Raw genomic sequence first — 21,575 nt, forward strand, 5'->3', positions numbered from 1 at the left:
GTTGCCCACAGGCAGGACTGCAGGGGCCTGGATCGGTGTTTCTGGGAATGAGGGCTCATGGAATAAAGCCTGTTTCCATTCCGGGTTCTTACAAGCTGTGTGGCTTGGACCAAAGTCCTCCTGCTTCTTGTCCCCGGGGGCTAATCCAGAGTCAGCCTCACTGCAGGTGTGGACTCTGTCAGCGTCAGCTCCTCTGAGACCTCAGGCCAAGTTCAGGTCTGTTTCTGAGTCAAACACAATCCCTGGGATTGGGCAAGCTGCTCTGATGCAGCCTGTGTGAGGCCAAGAAACTGCTTCGCAGGCTCAAATGTGCTTGAAACAGTCACAGGACGAGTACAGATAAATCACCCGTGCTCGGCGTTTTGTCCCCAAGGAAGCCAATCCTGTAGCAGCCAGTTCTACCCTGGAAGGGCCGGACTAGCAGGGCTCTGCACACATTCCCCCATGACAGAAGTGTAACTGGTGAAATTTATTTAGAAAAGCAAACAAAAACGCCAAACAAAGATTGCTGAAATTTACTATGGACACACAGCAAATGAAGAAATAGCCAAAAAATCTGTTAGAGGGGCCAGCACTGTGGCATAGCAGGTAAAGCTGCTAACTGCAGTGCTGGCATCCCATACGGGCGCCGGTTCAAGTCCCGGCTGCTCCACTTCTGATCCAGCTCTCTGCTATGGCCTGAGAAAGCAGTGGAAGATGGTCCAGGTCCTTGGGCCACTGCACCTGTGTGGGAAACCTGGAGGAAGTTTGTGGCTCCTGGCTTCGAACTGGCACAACTCCAGCCATTGAGGTCCATTGGGGAGTGAGCCAGCAGAAGCAAGATTTCTCTCTCTCTCTCTTTCTCTCTCTCTCTCTGCCTCTCCTTCTCTCTGTGTGTAACTCCGACTTTCAAATGAATAAATAAATCGAAAAAAAAGTATGAATCTCTAAACATACATGCACACACACAAAAAATATGTTTGAACCAGTAAGAGCAGCGTTTGACCTACAAGCCATTCGTCCCTCCTGAAGTTCCGCACGAGGAAAACGCAACTCCAGCTGGGCCCGCTGAGAACAGGGACTCCCCTCCCCAGCTCCCACAGAAGGCTTCGGGGTCCACCAGGGGTGGGGTGGGGGCTGGCAGCCGGCATTCTCGCTCCCCACGGCCACCTGTAGCAGAGGCCCAGGGCTCCCTTCCTCCATGCACCCACCAACTGTACCAATAACAACACTGATGCCAACAGCTTAAACAAACCCTCATTAAACACATCCAACCAGATGCTGTCCACAGGAGAAACACATCAAATTAAAATATACAAATAGTTTAACAACAGGAAGATTAGAAAAAAAATATTTCATGCCAGTAGGAACCATAAATGGGGTGGAATGGCTATCCTAATGTCAGATAGAGGAACTTAGAGGGAAAAAGATGTGCAGGAACACTCTGCAACTGTGAAAGTGTCAGCAGCAGTGATAACAAGACACGTGCCTCCCCCACACGAGCGAAAGCTGACAACAATGAGGGGAAAGGGACAACTCACTGGCAGCAGAGCCCCTGAGGCCCCAGTGTCCACAGCAGAACCTGTCCAGAGGCCACAAGGGCGCTGGGGCCAGAACTCCAGAGCCAGCTGTCTCCAGATGCACACAGAGCCCCCCAGCCAGCATCCGTAGAGCACACCTGCTCACGAGTGCGGGAGCCTCCAGGCAGAGCGTGGGCCAGGACACGCTGGAAAGCTCAGTGCGTTCTTCAACCACAGGTCATAAACCTAGAGATCAACAAATACGCAGACTTGGTGCCCAATAAATGTGCGGAAGTGGACAGACCCCTCAATGGTTGAGTCCATGTGTTGACTTGGCTGGGCCGGGACACCCAGACATTTGGTCAGACCTGATTCTAGATGTTTCCATGATGATGTCTTCTGGAAGGGATGAGCCCTCTGTAGGTGGTGGGCCTCACCACTGAGCACCTAAATAGGGAGAGACAGATCCCCTCAGAGGAGGGTCTACTCAGCAGACGGTCTGGGTTTTCTGCTAATCCGGATGGGAAACTGTTTTGTGACGTTCTTTTTTTCTTTTTTCTTTTTTTTGACAGGCAGAGTGGACAGTGAGAGAGATAGACAGAGAGAAAGGTCTTCCTTTCCCATTGGTTCACCCTCCAATTGCCGCCACAGCCAGCGCGCTGTGGCCGGCGCACCGCACTGATCCGATGGCAGGAGCCAGTTACTTCTCCTGGTCTCCCATGGGATGCAGGGCCCAAGCACTTGGGCCATCCTCCACTGCACTCCCTGGCCACAGCAGAGAGCTGGCCTGGAAGAGGGGCAACCGGGACAGAATCCGGCGCCCCAATCAGGACTAGAACCTGGTGTGCCGGCGCCGCAAGGCAGAGGATTAGCCTAGTGAGCCGCGGCGCCGGCCTTGTTTGTAACTTTCGACTTGAGAACTCTACAAATAAAAGTACTCTGGTTTAACAGTAAATAAGGGAGAGACAGAGAGACAGAGAGACAGAGACAGATAGAGAAAGACGCTAGACAGAGACAGAGACAGTGAGAGAGACAGAGAGAGAGAGAGGGAGACAGAGAGACAAAGAGAAAGAGAGACAGAGACAGAGAGAGAGAGGGACAGAGAGAGAGAGAGAGAAAGTTTAGTTTGGCAGGGAAAAATGAAAGCCATGCATACAAGATGTCTCAAAACTTCCATGGATTGGGGCCAGCTTTGTGGTGCAGCAGGTTAGGCCATCACCGGCCACACTGGCATCCCAAATGGGCGCTGGTTCGAGACCCAGCTGCTGCTCTCGTTCCCATCCAGCCTTTTAAATAAATAAATAAATAGGGCCAGCACCATGGCTCACTTGGTTAACCCTCACCTGTGGTGCCGGCACCCCATATGGGCGTCGGATTCTAGGCCCGGTTGTTCCTCCTCCAGTCCGGCTCTCTGCTGTGGTCCAGGAGGGCAGTGGAGGTTGGTCTAAAGTACTCGGGCCCCTGCATCCACATGGGAGACCAGGAGGAGGTAACTGGCTCCTGGCTTCGATTGGCATAGCTCCAGGCGTCACAGCAATTTGGGCGGGGGGGACAACAGAAGGAAGACCTTTCTCTCCTTCTCTCTCTCTCTCTCTCTCTCTAACTCTATCTGAAAAAAATAAATAAATAAATAAACCTTGAAAAGGAAAAATGGGAAAAAGAAGAGCAAACTAATCCTAAAGCAAACAGGAGGCAGTACACAACAGAAATTAAGGTATAAGTTAAACAAATGGTGCTTAGTAAAACTATACAGAATGCAGAAAATATACTAAACTAATAATTCGCCCTTTGAGGAAAAAAAAAAACCTTTAGCTATACTGACAGAAAAAGAGGAAAGTATATTCAAATTACCAAGATAATGAATAAAAACGAGGATATTACTACTGACCTGACCAAATCAAACAGAGAGGAGGAGAGAAGAAAGTAGGAAGGGAGAAGAGATGTCAGACTTCGTTAAAATTAAAAACTTCTATGGCACAGCGGGTTAAAACCCCGGCCTGCAGTGCTGGCATCTCATATGGAAGACAGCTCAAGTTCCAGCTGCTCCATTTCTGACCCAGCTCTCTGCCACGGCCTGGGAAATTGGTGGAAGGTGGCCCAAGTCCTTGTGCCCCTGCACCCGTGTGGGAGACCCAGAAAAAGCTCCTGGCTCCTGGCTTCAGATTGGCACAGCTCCAGCCATTGCAGCCATTTGGGGAGTGAACAGGTGGTTAGAGGATCTCTCTGTATCTCTGTCTCTCTCTCTGCCTCTCCTTCTGTCTCTGTGTAACTACGATTCTAAAATAAATAAATAAACTTTTTTAAAAAATGACCTTCACCAAACCAATAAAAGACATTTATGGAAAATGTTAATAAAATGGGGCAGGTCTTATCTGTGCCAGATGTACATCCTGGACACCATCCCAGGCTCTGACCCTGCTGCCTTTGCTAGAAGCCAGGTGACCAGATGGCCCAACCACAGGTGTCAGGGTCACACCCACTCCAGTGGGATTTGCTGCTCCTATTTCCCTGCCCCCCACACCCACAAAGGTATAGTAGGACCTGCTGCTCAAACGCGTGTTCTCTCTGGATCTCTCCACCTCCCCCTCTCTTATTCTCTCACCCTCCCCCCACCCATTGGGCTTCCCCCACCTGACAACAAACCTTTCCCTTAACCCAGTGCCTGGTGTGTTTTGTGGGGCCTCACAGACACCCACAGGTAACACCGCACACTGGAGACACACGGAAGCTCTCAGTACCAAGGAGGCTGTGATCCTCGGGACAGCGGCACAGCGAGTTACAGAAGACGCCGAAGTCTCAGGGCACAGAGGGGTGGGGAGGGAGGTGGGGGCATGTGCTCTCCAAATCATGTGGCCTTCATTGACTCAGGGGTGAGATTACAAAGGCAAAAGCCACATCTGCTGGGAGTTCATTACAAAGCCAAGTTAATTCCAGAAGCCAGAACAAGCCAGGTTAATCACCCTTATCTCAGGGGGATATGGGAATAGAACACACCATCCCAGCACTCATGTGAACACTGAGTGATAAATTCATGATACCATTCCTAGAGGCCAGTGTTTGAGCAGAGAGCAGTTGTGCCAATGGGTAGAAACACAGAGGACACTCAGGGACAAACAATGACTCAAGGTCGTTCAGACACAAAATGCAGTGACCCTGCTCAGGCCAGAGCTCACGGCACCTCAGGCCACTCTGGCCACTTCCACTCGAGGGTGCCCTGGGCTGGAAGTCCTGGCTGCAGCAATGAGAGGGAGACAGAGAATTCAGGCATCCAGCTTGCAAGGGAGGAGCAACAGATCTGTACACAGAGGGCGTGACCTGACGTAGAGGAAACTCCACTAACCACTCAGGGCTCAGCAAAACTGCAGGGTTCAGGATCAACACAGGAAACTGTCGTTTACAAAACACTAATGACAGTCTGACAGTAAAAGTGATCTAGTTTACAATAAAAGTGATCTAGTTTACAATTATATCAGGAATAATAACACCCTGACAATGAACACTCTGATTAGAAATTGAGAATCAACTCCATTATGGCATCTAAAGGCATAGACTCTGGGCGATACACTTAACCAATGAGGGAAAACACTGCACTCTGAAAACAACGGTGCTGATGTGATTAGAGAGAACACAAAGGGAAAGACACCCAGGCTCATGAATTAGAAGACAATATTGTTAAGAGCAACACCATCCAGTATGACCCAGAAATGATACAATTGTGACCCAATTAAAAGTTGCATCTTTCACACAGATAGACCTTTCTAAGATTCATAGGAAACCTCAAGAGACCTTGAAGAACAAAACAATATTGAAAAAGAAGAGCAGGGGCCAGTGTTCGGTGAAGCCATGGAAAGCTGCCTCCTACATGCTGGAGCCTCGTATCCCAGTGCCAGTTCAGGTCCTGGCTGCTCCACTTCCCAGCCAGCTTCCTGCTGATGCACCTGGGAGAAGCAGCAGAGATCAGGTGACAAACTCACATTAGAAGGGACTTCAGGGGCTGGCGCTGTGGCCCAGCATGTTAAAGCCCCGGCCTGCCGTGCTGGCATCCCATATGGGCACTGGTTCAAGTCCCGGTTGTTCTGGGACTTCTGATCCAGCTCTCTGCCATGGCCTGGAAAACTGGTGGAAGTTGGCCCAAGTCCTAGGGCCCCTGCACCCCATGTCAGAGACCCAGAAGAATCTCCTGGCTCCTGGATTCAGATTGGTGCAGCTCTAGCTGTTTCAGCCATTTGGGGTGTGAACCAGCAGATGGAAGATCTCTCTCAATCTTTCTGTCTCTACCTCTCCTGCTCTCTGTGCAACTCTGACATTCAAATAAATAAATAAAGAAATCTTTTTTTAACTTTTATTTAATGAATATAAATTTCCAAAGTACGATTTATGGATTACAATGGCTTCCCCCCCATACCGTCCCTCCCACCCACAACCCTCCCCTTTCCCACTCCCTCTCCCCTTCCATTCACATCAAGATTCATTTTCGATTATCTTAATATACAGAAGATCAGCTTAGTATACATTAAGTAAGGATTTCAACAGTTTGCTCCCACACAGAAACATAAAGTGAAAAATAATAGATGATTTTTTTAAATGATGATGAAATCAGATCAGACCTATTGTCATGTTTAATCCCAGTGAGAGTCAAGTTGGGAGTTGATAATTTCTTTTTTTTTTTTTTTTTTACAGAGGATCAGTTTAGTATGCATTAAGTAAAGATTTCAAGAAATCTTTTAAAAAATATTATTTATTTATTTGAAAGGCTGAATTACAGAGAGGCAGAAGCAATGAGAGAGAGATCTTCCATCTGCTGGTTTGCTCCCCAGATGGCCACAACGAACGGATCTGAAGCCAAGAGCCAGGAGCTTCTTCCAGGTCTCCCACGTGGGTGCAGGGGCCCAAGGACTTGGGCCATCTTCTACTGCTTTCCCAGGGCACAGCAGAGAGCTGGGTGGAAAGTGGGGCAGCCAGGACTCAAGCTGGCGCCTATATGGGATGCCGGCACTGCAGGCGGCCACTTTACCTGCTTCGCCCAGTGCCAGTCCCTGTTCATGGATTTCAAAAAAGTTTTGCAACAAAACAAATGTACCTATTTTTAAAAAACATATTTATTTTTATTTTCTTGAAAGGCAGAGTTACAGGGATAGAGGGAGAGACATAGAGAGAGGGGCATCTTCCATCCACTGATTTCACTCCCTAAATGGCCACAATGGCTGGGCTGGGCCAGGCTGAAGCCAGGAGCCAGGAGCTTCTTCCAGGTCTCCCACGTGGGTACAGAAGCACAAGCACTTGGGCCAGCTTCTGGTGTTTTCCCTGAGCATATTAACAGGGCACTGGATCATCAGAGGAGCAGCTAGGACTCTAGCTGGCAAGCATATGGGGTCTCGGCATTCCAGGGATATGTGCTAAGCCAAATACTGACCCCTCAACTTGCCTTTTTTTTTTTTAAGATTGATTTCTTTATTTGAAAGTCAGAATTACACAGAGAGAGGAGAGGCAGAGAAAGAGAGACAGAGAGAGAGGTCTTCCATCTGATGGTTCACTCCCCAATTGGTAGCAATGGCAGGAGCTGGGCGATCTAAAGCCAGGAGCCTGAAGCTTCTTCCAGGTCTCCCACGCAGGTGCAGGGGCCCAAGGACTTGGGCCATCTTCTACTGCTTTCCCAAGCCACAGCACAGCTGGATTGGAAGTGGAGCAGCTGGGTCTCTAACCGGTGCCCATATGGGATTCCGGCGCTTCAGGCCAGGGCGTTAACACACTGCGCCACAGAGCTGCTCCCTTACTTATCTTTTAATTCCATTTTCCACAAACTTTTCTATCTTTCCAAATCAATACAGAGTGAGGAAAAGTTAAATTACACAAAGTGAAGCCATCAACATAACCTGAGGCAGGAAATGCCAGACCTTCAACTGCAAACCTACACGGAGCAGTCACCAGGCCGCAGCACGCACCTGTCCACGTCTGTTCATGATGACTGGCTTCTCAGCTGTGGGGCTTACAAATGTGCATTAGTTCTGTTAACCCTCACGAGCCCTGATAGTATGAGTATTTACTTAACTTCCTATCTCAATTGTGTTATAAAACCTGAGCGAGATAAAATATTATGATGTTTTGGTAAACATAGAATCTCACCCCTGGTGAGAGTATTACAATATTGGCTTCCCCAATTAAATATAAATGTTTTCTCAATGAGGGGTAAAGAACCAAACTCCCACAGAACAAATGTAGGAAGGAGACACAAAGAGATTATCAATAGATTGATTTTATATGTATATATATAGTTTCCCTTAAACATAAGACAAATGTTCCAACTCCATAATTAGAGAAATGCAAATTAACACCACTAAAACACTACTTCTCACCAATCAGATCAGCAGACGTCAAACATACAAGGTAGTGCAGGGTGTGGCAGGGCATCAGGAAAGAGGCCGGCCTGTAAAATGCAGATATCACCATCCGCACAGGGAGGCCTGGGAGCCCCAGCAGAGCCCCACCCGGGATTCATGAGTCTGGCCTAGGAATGGCTCCAAGAAGTAGCCATGTGGGGCACGGGCAGAGAATCCTTTATCTGGTCCTCCACAGGAACTTAAATCAATACCCAGACAGGAAGAATCTGGTGTGTCCAGCAGAAAGCTACTTATTGATATTATGGCAGAAATAAAAAGAAAGAAACTTCTCAATGCCAACAACGAAAAAGACCAAATGCAGTTTTATTTTAAACGGTTCACAGGGAAAAAAATGTGAAAGTTGGAGATAGGGGGTTGGGTGGATGCAAATGAGACCCCCAGAGTCCAAGTAAACAAAGAACCAGAGGAAGTCCTGAAGGCAGGAAGATGGGCAGCGGGGTCCACTCCCAGCAGCAGCAGGACCAAGGTCTCACGGTGACGGGCACCCAAGGCCATCCCTGGAGGAGGAAGCATGGCCAAGTCCAGGCTCCCAGGCCACTTCGCTCACAGAGAGACTGAGTTCCTCCTGGCCCTGTGACGTCCCTCATCCCACCCTGAAGCCCACAGACCCCCCCACCCCCAGGGCTAAGAGGTTCTGAATCAGGAACTCCGATGGGGAGGGAGGGGCCGCCACCACACTGATCCCAACCAGGGAAGCAGAGGGCCCAGGCCCACTCTCCCTCCAGGCCTTTCCTGGGGCGGGGGGATGTAGCACCTCTGCTCCCACCCTTGGCAGGCCCCCACCTGTGCAGGCCCCAGCATGCTGAGCTGGGGTACAGGGAGAAGGAGCTGGGAGAGGAAAGCACGGACCAAAGCCAGCCTCCCACGGGACACTGCTCCACCCAAGTCACACGGGGGTGGGGCCTGACCTGATGCGCCTGCCTCAGCTCCCTGTCCCTCTCACGGACCCACCCTTCCTGGCGAATGTCTCCACAACAGGGCAGTGCACGGTGTCCCTACCAGGCCCAGTCTGTGGGAACAGGGGTTTTGTGCAGGGCCAGGAGAATGGGAGACTGTGCGAGTCTCTGCAGAGAGCATCCCCGCTCCGTGCTGCCCAAAGCCACCAGCCCGTTTCCCTCACGTGGGACTCCTGTCTCCAGGCGTGGGGCCAGCGTGGACAGCGAGGGTTGGGGAGCCCCACGCCACCCTTGCTCTCACTGCTGCCAGCAGAGGCTGGGAGGGGAGAGGCGGGGGCAGGAGAGAGTGGGGGGAGGGACCTGGGGTGTTTCCCCACACCTGATGACGGTTTGAGGACATGGTCGTGCTGACCTCACGTGTGGCTCCATGAACACAGACAGCTTTGAGGGGTCGGGAAGCAGACCTCCCCTCCTCTGACCAGAAAGAAAAAAAAACCTGCCTCTGGGAGTGATCCACCGAGAGCCACCGGCACCAGGGGCCACACTGGCCGCCATCCCCCTCCTCCTGGACTGGAGCCTGCACCTGACCTCCATGAACTCACTCCCAGGAGGGTTCGGGGCACCTGTTCCCTGGAACCACGGGATCCAACGTGTGCCTTCTCCAGCTCAGAGAACTGTGTCCCAGCTCACCGCCTCTCCTGCCTGGACCAGGGTCCCCAACCCTGCCTAAGCCCAGCCTGGGAGTTTCTAGACTGCAAAACGTGGCCAGGACCCCTCCCCCACTCAGGTAGCAGTACCGTTGGAGAGATGGGCTGAGAAGCAGGGGCCCCAGCAGAGGTCAGCCCACCTCTGCAGGCGAGGGCCAGAAAAGGGAGGTGAATAGGGTGGGAGCTGCCAGCAGGAACAGGAGCAAGGGGGCAGGTGTGGGGGTGGGGCACAGGGGCAGCTGAGCGCCTCCCAGGGAGACCGGCTGACACCCTCACAACCTTCTGGGGCCGGATGCTGACCACACCTGTCCCACAAGTGGGCCAAGGCTCTGGGGCTGGGATTCGACCTGACCCCTGGCCACACTGTCTCCACGGCAGGGCCTGTGGAGCCCCCCAGGGATGAGTTTCCTCCTCCCAGGATACGGTGCTGAGCCCTGGCCAGCGCCCTGTGAGCACGAGGGACAGCCCTTCCCCTGGCCTGGCCCCCAGGCTCCACACACGACCCTCCCCCGGGGGCCCTGGGATGGGAGGCGCTGCGGGGGCAGAGGCCAACTCACAGGCGTGGACGTCCACCCTGCGCCTTCTTCTAACCAAGCTCTGTTTGTTAAATCAGAACCTCAGGGCCGGCGCTGTGCCATAGCAGGTAGACCCACTGCCTACAGCACCAGCACCCCGCATGCACACTGTTCTAGTCCTGGCTGCTCCACTTCCAATCCAGCTCCCTGCTCATGCACCTGGGAAAGCAGTGGGGGATGGCCCAGGCGTTTGAGCCCCTGCAGCCATGTGGGAGACCTGGATGAAACTCTGGGCTCCCAGCTTACGCCTCGCCCAGCCCTGGCTGCTGTGGACATGTGGGGACTAAACCAGCAGACAAAAGGTTCCTCCCTCTCTCTCTTTCTCCTCCTCTCTATCTCCCCTTCTGCAAGAGCTATTATTTTTAAGAGAAGAGTGATATGGTAAAAAATGTGGCCAAGGCTCCTGACCCTTCAGGAACGGGTCACCAGGCCCCTGCCATGTGCGGACACTCCCGCAGGGTGCCCCACTGAGGGTCATCAGGGGCCCAGCTGCCTGTAGACTTAGACCTAGAGCGGGTCCTGGAACTCCCACGAAGCGGCACCTGGGATGCCCAGACACAGTGTGGCTACGGGAGCTGGGAGCTGGGCTGTGGGCGGTCCAGGGTGGACACGCAGAGGTGACCACGACCAGAAGAGCAGGACGACAGCCATGCCAGGTTGCCCCCCGGCTTTTATTTATGGCGTACTATGTCCAGATAAGTGGATCCCCAAGAAGCTACCAGGACCCGATCACACAGAAATGCAAAAGCAAGGTTTATTTGGAAGTACAAGCGCGGCAGGGACTTCGTCTGACCAGCCATGCAGCGGAGGTCAGAGGAAGGCCCAGCCTTTGTCTGGGAGCGCTTTTAAAGGAAAACCCAAGGGTTACATCAGCGGGGGCTTACAGCACGGGGCTTTGGTGACTGGACGGGGCTGCCCGGGGTTGCTCTCAGCTGAACGGGCCGGGGGTATGGTGGTGGGGTCTCCGTTTGGCCTAGGGTCAGGGAGGTACCTCGTTTGTAACCTCTATGAGCTGCCCGTGGTCTGCTGAGCTGTCCCTGGTCAGCTTTGATGTCTCCGGAATGCCTGGATGCCTGCTTTTACAAGGACTTGGGTCTGCTGCAGGAAACGGAGGCTGCTTTTTCTTTTATTTTTTTTAAAGGAGTCACTTTGGCTCTTCAGGCGGAGAACCAGTTCCCTCGAGGCCGCACCCGTGCACGCGGCGCCCCTGCTCCTCACGCCCGCCGGCTCCTTCGTTCCCCGCTGCCAGGCCCGCGGGACACAGGCAGAAGTGGGCAAGACCCTGGTAAGTGTAGCTTGACCGCCACTCTGGAGGGGTGGGGGCGGGGACAGGGCGGAGCTAGGGGAGGGGGTGGGGGCGGGGCCGGGCGCGAGGGGCGGGGCCAGGGCGGGCCGGCTCTGAGCATCCATAGCCGCCCCAGCGCCACGCCTGCGGTAATGGCTCAGGGGGCGGCTGCCAGGGCCGCGCCCGAGTTCAGGTTACCGGGGATCGGGTCGGGGTCGCTGCAGATGAGCTGCCGGAAGACGATGTTCCCTATCTGGATGTTCGGCGTCGCCAGGAGCCCGCAAAGGTCGTCGGTGATGTCGGAGCAGCCTTTGACCCGCAGCGTGAAGTTCTGCGTGTTTCCGGACGCTAGAAGCAGGGGCACCTGAGCTCCACGGCCCAGCGGGCGGCACCAGCACCCAGCCATGTGCACGGCCAGGGCCGCGGGGCTCGGAACTCGCCTGCCTCTCCAGGTCAGCCATCGGGCGGTGACAGACAGGTGCGGCCGACCCAAGGTAGACAGGCAGGCACCCCTGCCCCACCCAGGAGGACCGGGCCTGGGTCCTCCTCATCCAGGCCGGGCCAGACCCCACTCCTCTCTGGACCTGAGTGCTACCTGCCTCAGTTTCCCCTGAGCAAAAGCAAAAGCAGCCAGAAGGGATGTGATAACCGCATGCAGACAGAGCAAGTGCGGGGGCCGGGGAAGGGAGGGGAGTGCCAGCCCGGGGCAGGGGGGGGGGAGCACCAGAACCTGGCAGGGCGGCTCCTGCCCTTGACCGACAGGCTGGGCACTGGGGGCCGGGCTAGTGTGTTAGGAAGACAAGGGACCGAGGCTGTTATATAGCCGGTAAAGCCGCCACCTGCAGTACCAGCATCCCATGTGGGTGCCAGCTCAAGACCCGGCTGCTCCACTTCCAACCCAGCTCTCTATTAGGGCTGGGAAAACAGTAGAAGATGGCCCAAGTCCTTGGGCCCCTGCATCCGCATGGGAGACAAAAAGAAGTGCCTGGCACCTGGCTTCGGATCAGCTCAGCTCCAGCAGGGGTGGCCAATTGGTGAGTGAATCAGCAGATAGAAGACCCCTCTCTCTCTGCCCCTCCTCTCTCTGTATAACTGTGCTATTAAAATAAATAAATAAATCTCTTTTTTTTTTAAAGAAGAAGTGGACCTGTGCACTTCTCTGCTGCATTTTTTAAAAAGTGACCCTGGGCAAAAACAAGTAAAAAAAGTTCACATTTGATGGCCTTGACACAAGTCGAGGGCTACAAGGAAAAACCTCCCAGGTCCCTGCAGCAGAGGACACAGGGACAGGATGCACTAAGTCCCCACACTGCCCGGCTCCCAGACCTGGAGGTAAAACCCACAGCAGTGTAGACATCCCAGGGAGGTTAAAGCACAAAGAGCCATGCCCACGGGGATTCCCAGTATTCCAGAAATACTTGAGGAGCTGGGGATGGGGGCTGCTCTGTGTGACACCTGGGGGCAGCTGTGGGTCCTCGTCCACTGTCCAGACCCCAGAGTCCAGCTGGAGAGAGGCCCTGTGCACACTGAGGACCTGGTGACGCTGAGGCCAGCCGGACAGACCACTAAGAAATCCAGGACTGCAATTAACATCCATGCCTGATGCCCACATGGCCCTGGGGAAGCCTGCGCCCCCTGCTGGTGAGGAGCAGACCTGCAAGGCTCTGAGCTCTGCAGGACCTGCCCCTGCCAGGGACCCATCCATGGGGGTCTTGGCCTGCAGCTGTGGGACCTGGTCGGCTGTGTAGAGCGGCAGAACCCATTGCTTTAGTTGGCAAGGATGACTGTTGGATTTGGAAGCCGAATGTGACACTTTCCACCAGGGGACCCCGCCCGCTAAGTTAGCACTGCGCCAAGTGTGACAGGTAGAAGAGTGCAGGTGTGCAGAGGCCACCCACCCCCACCTGTGGAATGAAGCAGCCTGGTGACTGACAGCCAGCACAGGTGGAGGCCCTGGGCCAGCAGCAGGGGAAGCAGCCCTGCCCTGAGAAGGCAGCCCTGAGACAGCACTGGAGCCTCTCTCCCGCTCACAGGCATCCCGGCCCCGTTCCCGTGTCAGGCCGCCTCCCCCACCTCTCTGTGAACCTGCATCTCAGGACCCCCAGAGGAACTGATCCCCAAGACATACCAGGCAGAACTTCTGCAAGCCCATCGACGCACCGTTCATCTGGGTTACACCTCACGAAACTCTCCTCACAGGAGGTGTCGTTAACCCCTATGCAACCAGGGCACTGTGTGTCGCCGATCCCTTCAGTCGGAACGTCTGCAAGGGAAGAGGCCTTATCACCACCGTGCTGTCAGGATGGAGCAACTGCATCCCGGCCTCCACACCACCCTGGTCACCACTGATGACCCAGACCCCCAGGTCTGCCCCGACAGCCTGCTCAGTCTCTGAGCATGTGGAGTACAGGCTGAGAAGAGAAAGGTGGGCCCAGCCTGTCCCGACTGTTGTACTAATGTGTGACTGTTACTAAATCTGTTTGCAATCAGGAGAAGATAAATATACCTCATTTTTAAAACACAGGGTTTCGGGGTGCAGGCACTGTAGGGTAGCACGTAGGGCTGCTGCCTGCAGTGCCAGCATCTCATATGAGTCCCGGCTGCTCCTCTTCTGATCCAGCTCTCTGCTATGGCTGGGAAGGCAGTGGAGGATGACCCAGGTGCTTGGGCCCCTGCACCCACGTGGGAGACCTGGAAGAAGCTCCTGGCTCCTGGCTTCAGATCGGTGCAGCTCCAGCCATTGCAGCGATTTGAGGAGTGAACCAGCGGTTGTAAGATCTATCCCTCTCTGCCCGCCTCCCCCCTATCCGCGCTCTCTAAACTTTTTCTTTCTTTTTTTTTAAGATTTATTTTTTTATTTGAAAGTCAGAGTTACACAGCGAGAGAAGCCAGGAGCCAGGAGCTTCCTCCAGGTCTTCCATGAGGGTACAGGGGCCCAAGGACTTGGGCCATCCCCCACTGCCTTCATAGGCCATAGCAGAGAGCTGGATCAGAAGTGGAGCAGCTGGGTCTCGAACCGGCACCCATATGGGAAGCTGGCAATTCAGGCCAGGGCGTTAACTCACAAAGCCACAGAGCCAGCCCCTCTCTGTAACTTTTTCAAATACATAAATAAAAATATTTTCAGAACACAAAGCAAAAACAGGGCTTTGTTCACGAGCAGCGGTTCTCACACGGGGGTTCAGGAACCCCGAGCCCTGGGCTCTTCCGGGGGTGCTGAGTTAACCACTTCTGGCCAGCACCACACTGCCTGTGCCTCGTTCTCTCTCCCTCACAAACACAGGGTGGGGTTGTCCACACGGGAATGCACACACGTGTGAGCCTCCAGCCGTCTCGCATGTGACAACGCCACACTCCTCACTGCTGTGTTTATCTGTCAAGTACATGCTGATGGGTAAGGTGCTGCTTGCTATTTTGGGTGAACTAATGCAGGTTTATAAACTTCCTTAGCTGGAATTTCCCAGATAGTAAATATTGACAGGAGGAGTCCACGTAAACCAGAGTTCTCTGGACTCCTCAGTAATGTGGGAGACCTGAGTCCTAACAGGGCCCTGGGATCCCGAAGTCTGAGAACTGCTGGGGAGCGCCAGGTGCTGCTCCCAGGGGAGGCGTGGGCACAGCAGGGAGACCCCTCTGGGGGCGCCTGATCCCTAACGCAGCGCCTGCACCCCCCTGAGTCCTGCTGCACCCTGACTCCAGTTCCTGCTGAGGAGCAGCGTGGAGCAGCCAGTGACGACTCAAGGACTAGAATTCCTCCTGCACCACCACGGGGAGACCTAGATGCTCCCAGTCCTGCCTGGCCTGGCCCCGCCTCTGCTGTTGGGGAATGTGGGCGTGAACAGGCAAATGGAAGACCTCTCTCTGGCTCTGTGTCGCCTGAGATAAAATGAAAATACATGAATACTAAATACATCCCCCCCACAGCCTCCCTGTCTGTCCCTGCTGGCAGTGCTGCCTGCCCTGCAGTTCTCATGCCCCTCTGTCAATCAGGTGTGAGTGTCATTCAGATGTGACAGGAGGGCCTGGCCTGCAGGTGGCCCCCAAGGGCAGGGAGCACAGGTGGCCCAGCAAGGGGACCATGGCGCTGGCACCCACCTGGGGGGAGGCAGCTGGTACAACTGCAGGGTTCTCCATTGCAGCACTGGCTTGACAACCAGGCTGTTTGCCCAGCAGCTCCCCGGACATAAAAGCCCACAGGCGTAGGCAACAGTGAGCAGTCGATTGTGGAGCAGGCCTTGTCATAGAAACGTGTCGGAGGTGAGGCTACACAAAGACAAACACAGACTGTTAGTCCCTGGGGAGGAGAGGCCGTGGGGACCTGGGACCCTGAAGAGCAGCGGCTTCTGGCCAGCGCACACACGCTCCCCTCAGCGCAGTGCAGGTTTGGACGCAGCGGCGAGGGTTCCTGGGAAGAGAAAGCTGCTGCTCCATCAGCCACACCTGTGCAGCAGGGGAGCAGCAGAAATGCAGGCCAGACCCAGGAGAGGGCGGGCCTACAAGTGGGCAGTCCAAGTGACCGCCTGGAGACCTCCCAGCTGGCACTGTGGCATAAGGAGAAAAGCCGCTGGCTGCAATGCCAGCATCCCCTATGGGCACCAGTACAAGTCTCAGCCACTTCACTTCATATTCAGCTCTCTGCTATGGCCTGAGAAAGCAGTAGAAGATGGCCCAGGTCCTTGGGCCCCTGTACCCATATGGGAGACCCAGAAGAAGCTCCTGGCTCCTGGCTTCAGATCAGCCCAGCTGCCGCCATTGCGGTGAATTGGGGAGTGAATCATGGATGAAAGACTCTCTCTCTCTCCCTCTGTCTCTCTTCCCCCCCTTTCTTTCTCTCTCTTTCTTCTCTCTGTGTAACTCTGACTTTGAAATAAATAAATACATAATTTTTTTAAAAATGAGAATAATCAAGCCAATTCGCTGCACCTTGTCTGCAAACCCATGTGCTTCTGCCTGAAAACTGGACCCAGACCCAGCCAAGCTCCTGGGCCAGAACTGTCCAGATTGGTGCCCACTAGCCATAAATACCCACTTAAATGTAAACCTAGGGCCGGCGCTGTGGCTCACTGGGCTAATCCTCCGCCTGCAGTGCCGGAATCCAATATGGGTGCCGGGTTTCTAGTACTGTTTACTCCTCTTCCAGTCCAGCTCTCTGTTGTGGCCCTGGGAGGAAGTGGAGGATGGCCCAAGTGCTTGGGCGCCTGCACCCCATGGGAGACCAGGAGAAGCACCTGGCTCCTGGATTTGATTTGGCGTAGCCCTGGACGTGATGGCCATTTGGGCGGTGAATCAACAGAAGCAAGACCTTTCTCTCTGTCTCTCCCTCTCACTGTCTGTAACTCTGTCAAATAAATAAATAAAAAATCTTTTAAAAAAAAGTAAAGCTAGGGACCAGCACTGTGACACAGCTGGTTAAGCCGCTGCTTGCAATGCCGGCATCCATGCGGGCACCAGTCCATGTCCTGGCTGCTCCACTTCCAATCCAGCTCCCTGCTAACTCACATGGGAGAGCGCTTGGGCCCTTGCACCCACGGGGGAGACCCAAGTGCAGCTCCTGGCTCCTGGCTTTGGCCTGGCCCAGCCCCAGCAGTTTCAAACATTTGGGGAGTGAACCAGCAGATGGATGGAATGTCTCTCTCTCTCTGTCTCTCACTCCCTCTCTGTAATTCTGCCTTTCAAATAAATAAGTCCTTTTTTTAAAAAAAAAAGTAAATTTAGATGAATCAAACTAAAATATAAAATTAAGTTCCTCGGTCATAGTAGCAGCATTGCAGCAACGCTCAGGAGCCGCACGTGGACACTGTACAGGATGGCACTGATGTAGATGTTTCCATGGTTACAGACAGTACCGCTGACGGCCCTGGGCCAGTGGGTAGAAACACCAAGAACAGGAGAACAACTGAATGACAGCACAGGATGCAACCAGCCAAAGCCAGAGCAGGGCAGCTGCGGACGGATGCACCCATTTCTGCCACACATCCTGGGACGGAACCAAGAATGGAACAGGAGCTGTTATAAAAATCAATCCCAACAGCAAATGGCAATGCGGAGACCTAGCCTGCATATTAATCACAGCATCACTGTATCTTTCAAACAACCCAGAGTCTTAAGATGGTCCAAGGGTTAGAAAAATGACAGTGTTACAGTTAATGTCTTAGCTATGATAACGGAATATTAGTTATGTCTATTTAAAAGCTCTTATCAGAGCTTTTAAGTATCTATAGGGAAAGTATAAGTAAAGTGAAGTATCTATAGGGAAAATGACCACACACACAGACACACAGACATACACACATGCACACGAGGGCACTTCACAAAACGCATTGAGAAATGGAATTAAAAGATTAGTTACTTCAATGCAGAAAAAATTTAAATCCTTGCAACAATGGGTCTTCTAAAGTTTATGAAAATTGTGTAATCTGAAAAAATTATGCATGGATTTCAGATCATGTACATGTTTACTTTAACACATTACAGTAAAGTAACAGTGTCGGTCATTGCTGACATGGACAAGGGGCACGCACAGTCCCTGCGCTCTTCTGCCCGCTGTTGTCTGGTGTGGAAATGTCCGAGGTGAGAAGTGTGGAGGAACTCACCAGGCAGGAGCTGCCCCCCCGGTGAGGCGGTGGAACAGGGCGATGCAGGCCCGGGAAGAGCGGCCGCCTGAGCCACCTTTGCTTCCACAGCCCCGAGAAGGCTCCAGAATGATCCCTGACTGACCCGTCTCCCCTTGGCCAGGAGCTGCTCCACGACCCCCTGCCCTGGCCCAGCTCGGCCTCATCTCAGGCCTCCCTCCCAGCCTGGCCGCCCTCTCCAGCCCTGCCGGGGCCAGTCCCAGGGTGGGGGGGCACTCAGCCCAGGCTGACCTGAAGGCCAGCCGGCACAGGAAGCGATGCAGCTGGTATAGGTGTCATCAGGACATGGAGAGACAACGCTGCTGTCACAGGGGGCATCAAATGAAGAGCACTGCGGACAGTCCAGGGACCCTGCAGAGACAAAAGAGCCCACGTGGCTCCATCTGGTGACACAGAGCAGAGACCACGCCCACCTCAGGGGGAAAGAGGATGACGTCCCCGCCTTCTGGGGACCCCCAAGACCCACAAGACAAGGAGCTGCCCATCTGTTCACCATCCCACAGTCGGGGCCGCTCCGAAGGCAGGGAGCACAGAGGAGCCTCGCGCACTCCACGGGCCACTGCCTGAAAGGGCCGGGCACCCAGGCAAGGTCCTGGCGACACCCACCAACTGCTGCCATCCACCCGACACCCACCCCCTCCTGTCATCTCCCCAACCCCCACCCCCTCTGTCATCCCCCCGATGCCCACCCCCTCCTGTCTCCTGCACTCGGCCCCCACAGCTTCTCTCACCTCCGGGGGCCACAGCGAGCGCTGCGAGGAGACCGAGGACCAGGATGCCCTTCATGGTGCTGGAGCTGAGCCTCCTGAGGGCGGGGCCGCGAGCCTGGAGCCTGGAGGGACAGGGGAGGCAGCCGGGGCTGGCGGGGGCCTGTCGCCCTCAGGGGTGCAGACAGGAGCACAGAGCCCGACACCCATCCACCCTGCTCTCACGTGCGCCGGGAGCTCCCGGCCTCCACAGCTACAGAGGCATCGCGCCCGTGTGAGACCCAGCCGGGGCACGGCCCGTGGAGCCACTCAGGTGTGACGTGGGCAGGCGACTGACTCCCTGGCCCTGTCCTCAGGGTCTGTCTTCAGCTGGGATCTCCCCACTGCACTCACTCGGCACTCAGCAGCTCTGTCCCCACCACCACAGGCACCCACCTCCTGAGCCCTGACTGCTTCCAACACGAGACACCCACCCCCTCCTGACACCCACCTCTCCTCCCTCTCCTGTCACCCACCCGACGCCCACCCGAACTGTCACCCACCCAACATCCACACCTCCTGTCACCCACCCGACACCCACCACCTCCTGTCACCCACCTGTCCACCCCCTCCTGTCACCCACCCGACGCCCACCCTTCCTGTCACCCACCCGACCCCCACCCCTTGTCATCCACCCGATGCCCACCACTTCTTTTCATTCACCGAATGCTCACTACCTCCTGTCATTAACCCATCTACCACCTCCGTTCATCCACCCGACCCCCACCACCTCCTGTCACCACTCGACGCTCACCCCCTCTGTCAACCACCCTGCATGTGATACCTTATGTAATTCACCCACAGGAGCAGGCAGGAACTGTTATGAGCATCAGGGCAGAAATCAAACCCGAGGAGCATCACGAAGACACTCCAAGATCTGGCCCAGGCCCCTCACTGGGACCCCACACCGTCTCCAGCAGAGGGCAGCTGCCAGATCCAGGCCAGGTCACAGGTGCCTGCACAGCTGGGTCCCAGGCCCCACTCAAGCGGCCTGGGCATCAGAGCAGCGGGGAGAGCAGGCGGCCGGCCCTGCAGTGCTCTGCCTCGTTACCCATTTACCCCAAGAACTAAGACCACAGCACCACAGAGCTATTCAAGGTTAAGTTCATCGACACTACATGTCATATCCACACATGCTACATCCATCCACACACATACCACAAATGGGCAGCACACGTGGCACATATGGATAGCACACACAGATGGAACACACAAGTGGCACACATGCACAGTTAATGACAACAAAGCACGCCCCAGCCCACACCCTCCCGCCCCTCCAGTTCCCACTCTCCTGAGTTGGTAAAAGCAGAGCACAGGCCAGAACACAAGCCATGAGAATGACCAGTCTGGGCACAGCCGGACAGGACCTGAGCCGGCCCTGGGTGCCCATCCTGGGTCTCAGCTTCCCCCAGGCTCAGCCCCAGCCCTGCAGACCCCACCTGCTGATCTAGCCAGAGACACTCCCGGGCCAGGTGAGTCTGTGGAGGTACAGGGGTGTGAGGACTTTATATAGCCAGTGGCCACAGTCAGAAAGGGCGCTGCCTTCTGGGGAGGGGCCTCTCGCATCCAGACTGTGCCCTGCCCGACAGCAGGGACATGGGCAGCTTAACCCTTTGCCAGCTGTGTCCTGTGCCCTCGGAGACCTGAGAGCAGAGGGATTCCAGCAACACTCGTCAAGGCCAACTGTGGCCAATAGGCCAGGGGGCAGGTGTGAGGCTGGCAGCACCCACTGTGTGCTGTGGCCCAGGAAGCGGTCCCACAGCCAGTTCAGGCCTCCCAGAGCAGCCCCAGGTACAGGAGAGAAACATGGGAGGGTCCCAGTGGCACCCACAGGGGCAGGCTGGAACTCAGAACCCAGCTCCAGAACGGGTCCGGTCCCCTGGGGCAGGAGTCCTCGCCTCTCTGTTCAGGGTTCCTGCCCTCCCCGGGGTCCCACAAGCCCACTGTGGAGCTGACAGCCCCAGGAGGCGGGACTGAAGGACAGGCTCAGGGGTCATCACTGGGCTCAACACAAACGCGCCCCAGACCAGCAGGGAGTCCGGCTCTGCACCTGTCAGTGCCTGGCCCACCCCGTCCTGTGCTCTCTGGGCCCGAGCTCTTGCTCCCTGAACACAACACCAGGCACTACAGAGAGCTGCTGAGAGTTTCTCTCTCCTGGACTCCCGTCCTGTTCCACCAGGGCTTCCCAAGGTGACCTTTCAATAGAGGCACGTGGAGCTGCTCCCAGGTGTGGCCCCGGGGCCACTGGTCACCAGGGACACTGAGGACTCTGGCAGCCTGGACCCCCTCCCCAGAGGGCCTGGGAACAGTGCAGATGATGATGGCGGCCCCCCGACCCAGAACACAGGCCAGGGAGGCCCCGTGGTCACCCTTCCCCCACAGAGCCTCGGGCACCTGACCCCATTCCCACAGCCTGCTGTCCTGCAGAGGATTGGCCACAGCAAGCCAGCACTCAGTGGGTCAGAGTCCGCCTGGGGGTGAGCCTGGAGCCACGGTGGGGAGTGGGCTTGTCCAGCAGAGTCCAGACGTGGTGGTCGGGGGAGTCTACCCCATTTCAGAGATACACGGAGAGGGTGCAGGGTGGGGCGGAACGTCCAGAGGAGGAATCCCGCCTGCAGCAGGGTCCAGGCCCAGAACTCACAGAAGGTCCCATGGCCGACATGCAGCCTGCCCACATGCTGCTGGGTTTCCTCTGGAAACTTCCATTCAGGGGCTCATTCCTCCAGCTCAGCAACATAAGATCCGGCTACAGTGCAGTTACGGTGCCTGAGACTCCCGACCCGGCCACATCAAGGAGTAAATGTGCGCGCCTGACACACAAGCTTGCAGCAGTGCCC

General features: G+C 55.2%; 1 long non-coding RNA gene across 2 annotated transcripts; it reads right to left on the reverse strand.

Moving 5' to 3' along the window:
- Positions 1-13,482: 13,482 nt before the first annotated feature.
- LOC127486807 (uncharacterized) lies at positions 13,483-18,898 on the reverse strand. Of its 2 annotated transcripts, none has more exons than XR_016234997.1 (3): positions 18,724-18,881; positions 18,224-18,343; positions 13,483-13,623 (listed from the first exon to the last, which is right to left on the reverse strand). It is a non-coding gene; the product is annotated as an uncharacterized LOC127486807 (long non-coding RNA). The 2 variants fall into 2 exon arrangements; XR_011389409.2 differs by lacking the exon at positions 13,483-13,623 and adding an exon at positions 15,456-15,623 and having other exon boundaries at positions 18,724-18,898.
- Positions 18,899-21,575: the final 2,677 nt, after the last annotated feature.

This window comes from Oryctolagus cuniculus, chromosome 6 (assembly GCF_051225735.1).
Source record: "Oryctolagus cuniculus isolate XC-2025 breed Fujian yellow rabbit chromosome 6, ASM5122573v1, whole genome shotgun sequence".
Taxonomy (NCBI): Eukaryota; Metazoa; Chordata; class Mammalia; order Lagomorpha; family Leporidae; genus Oryctolagus; species Oryctolagus cuniculus.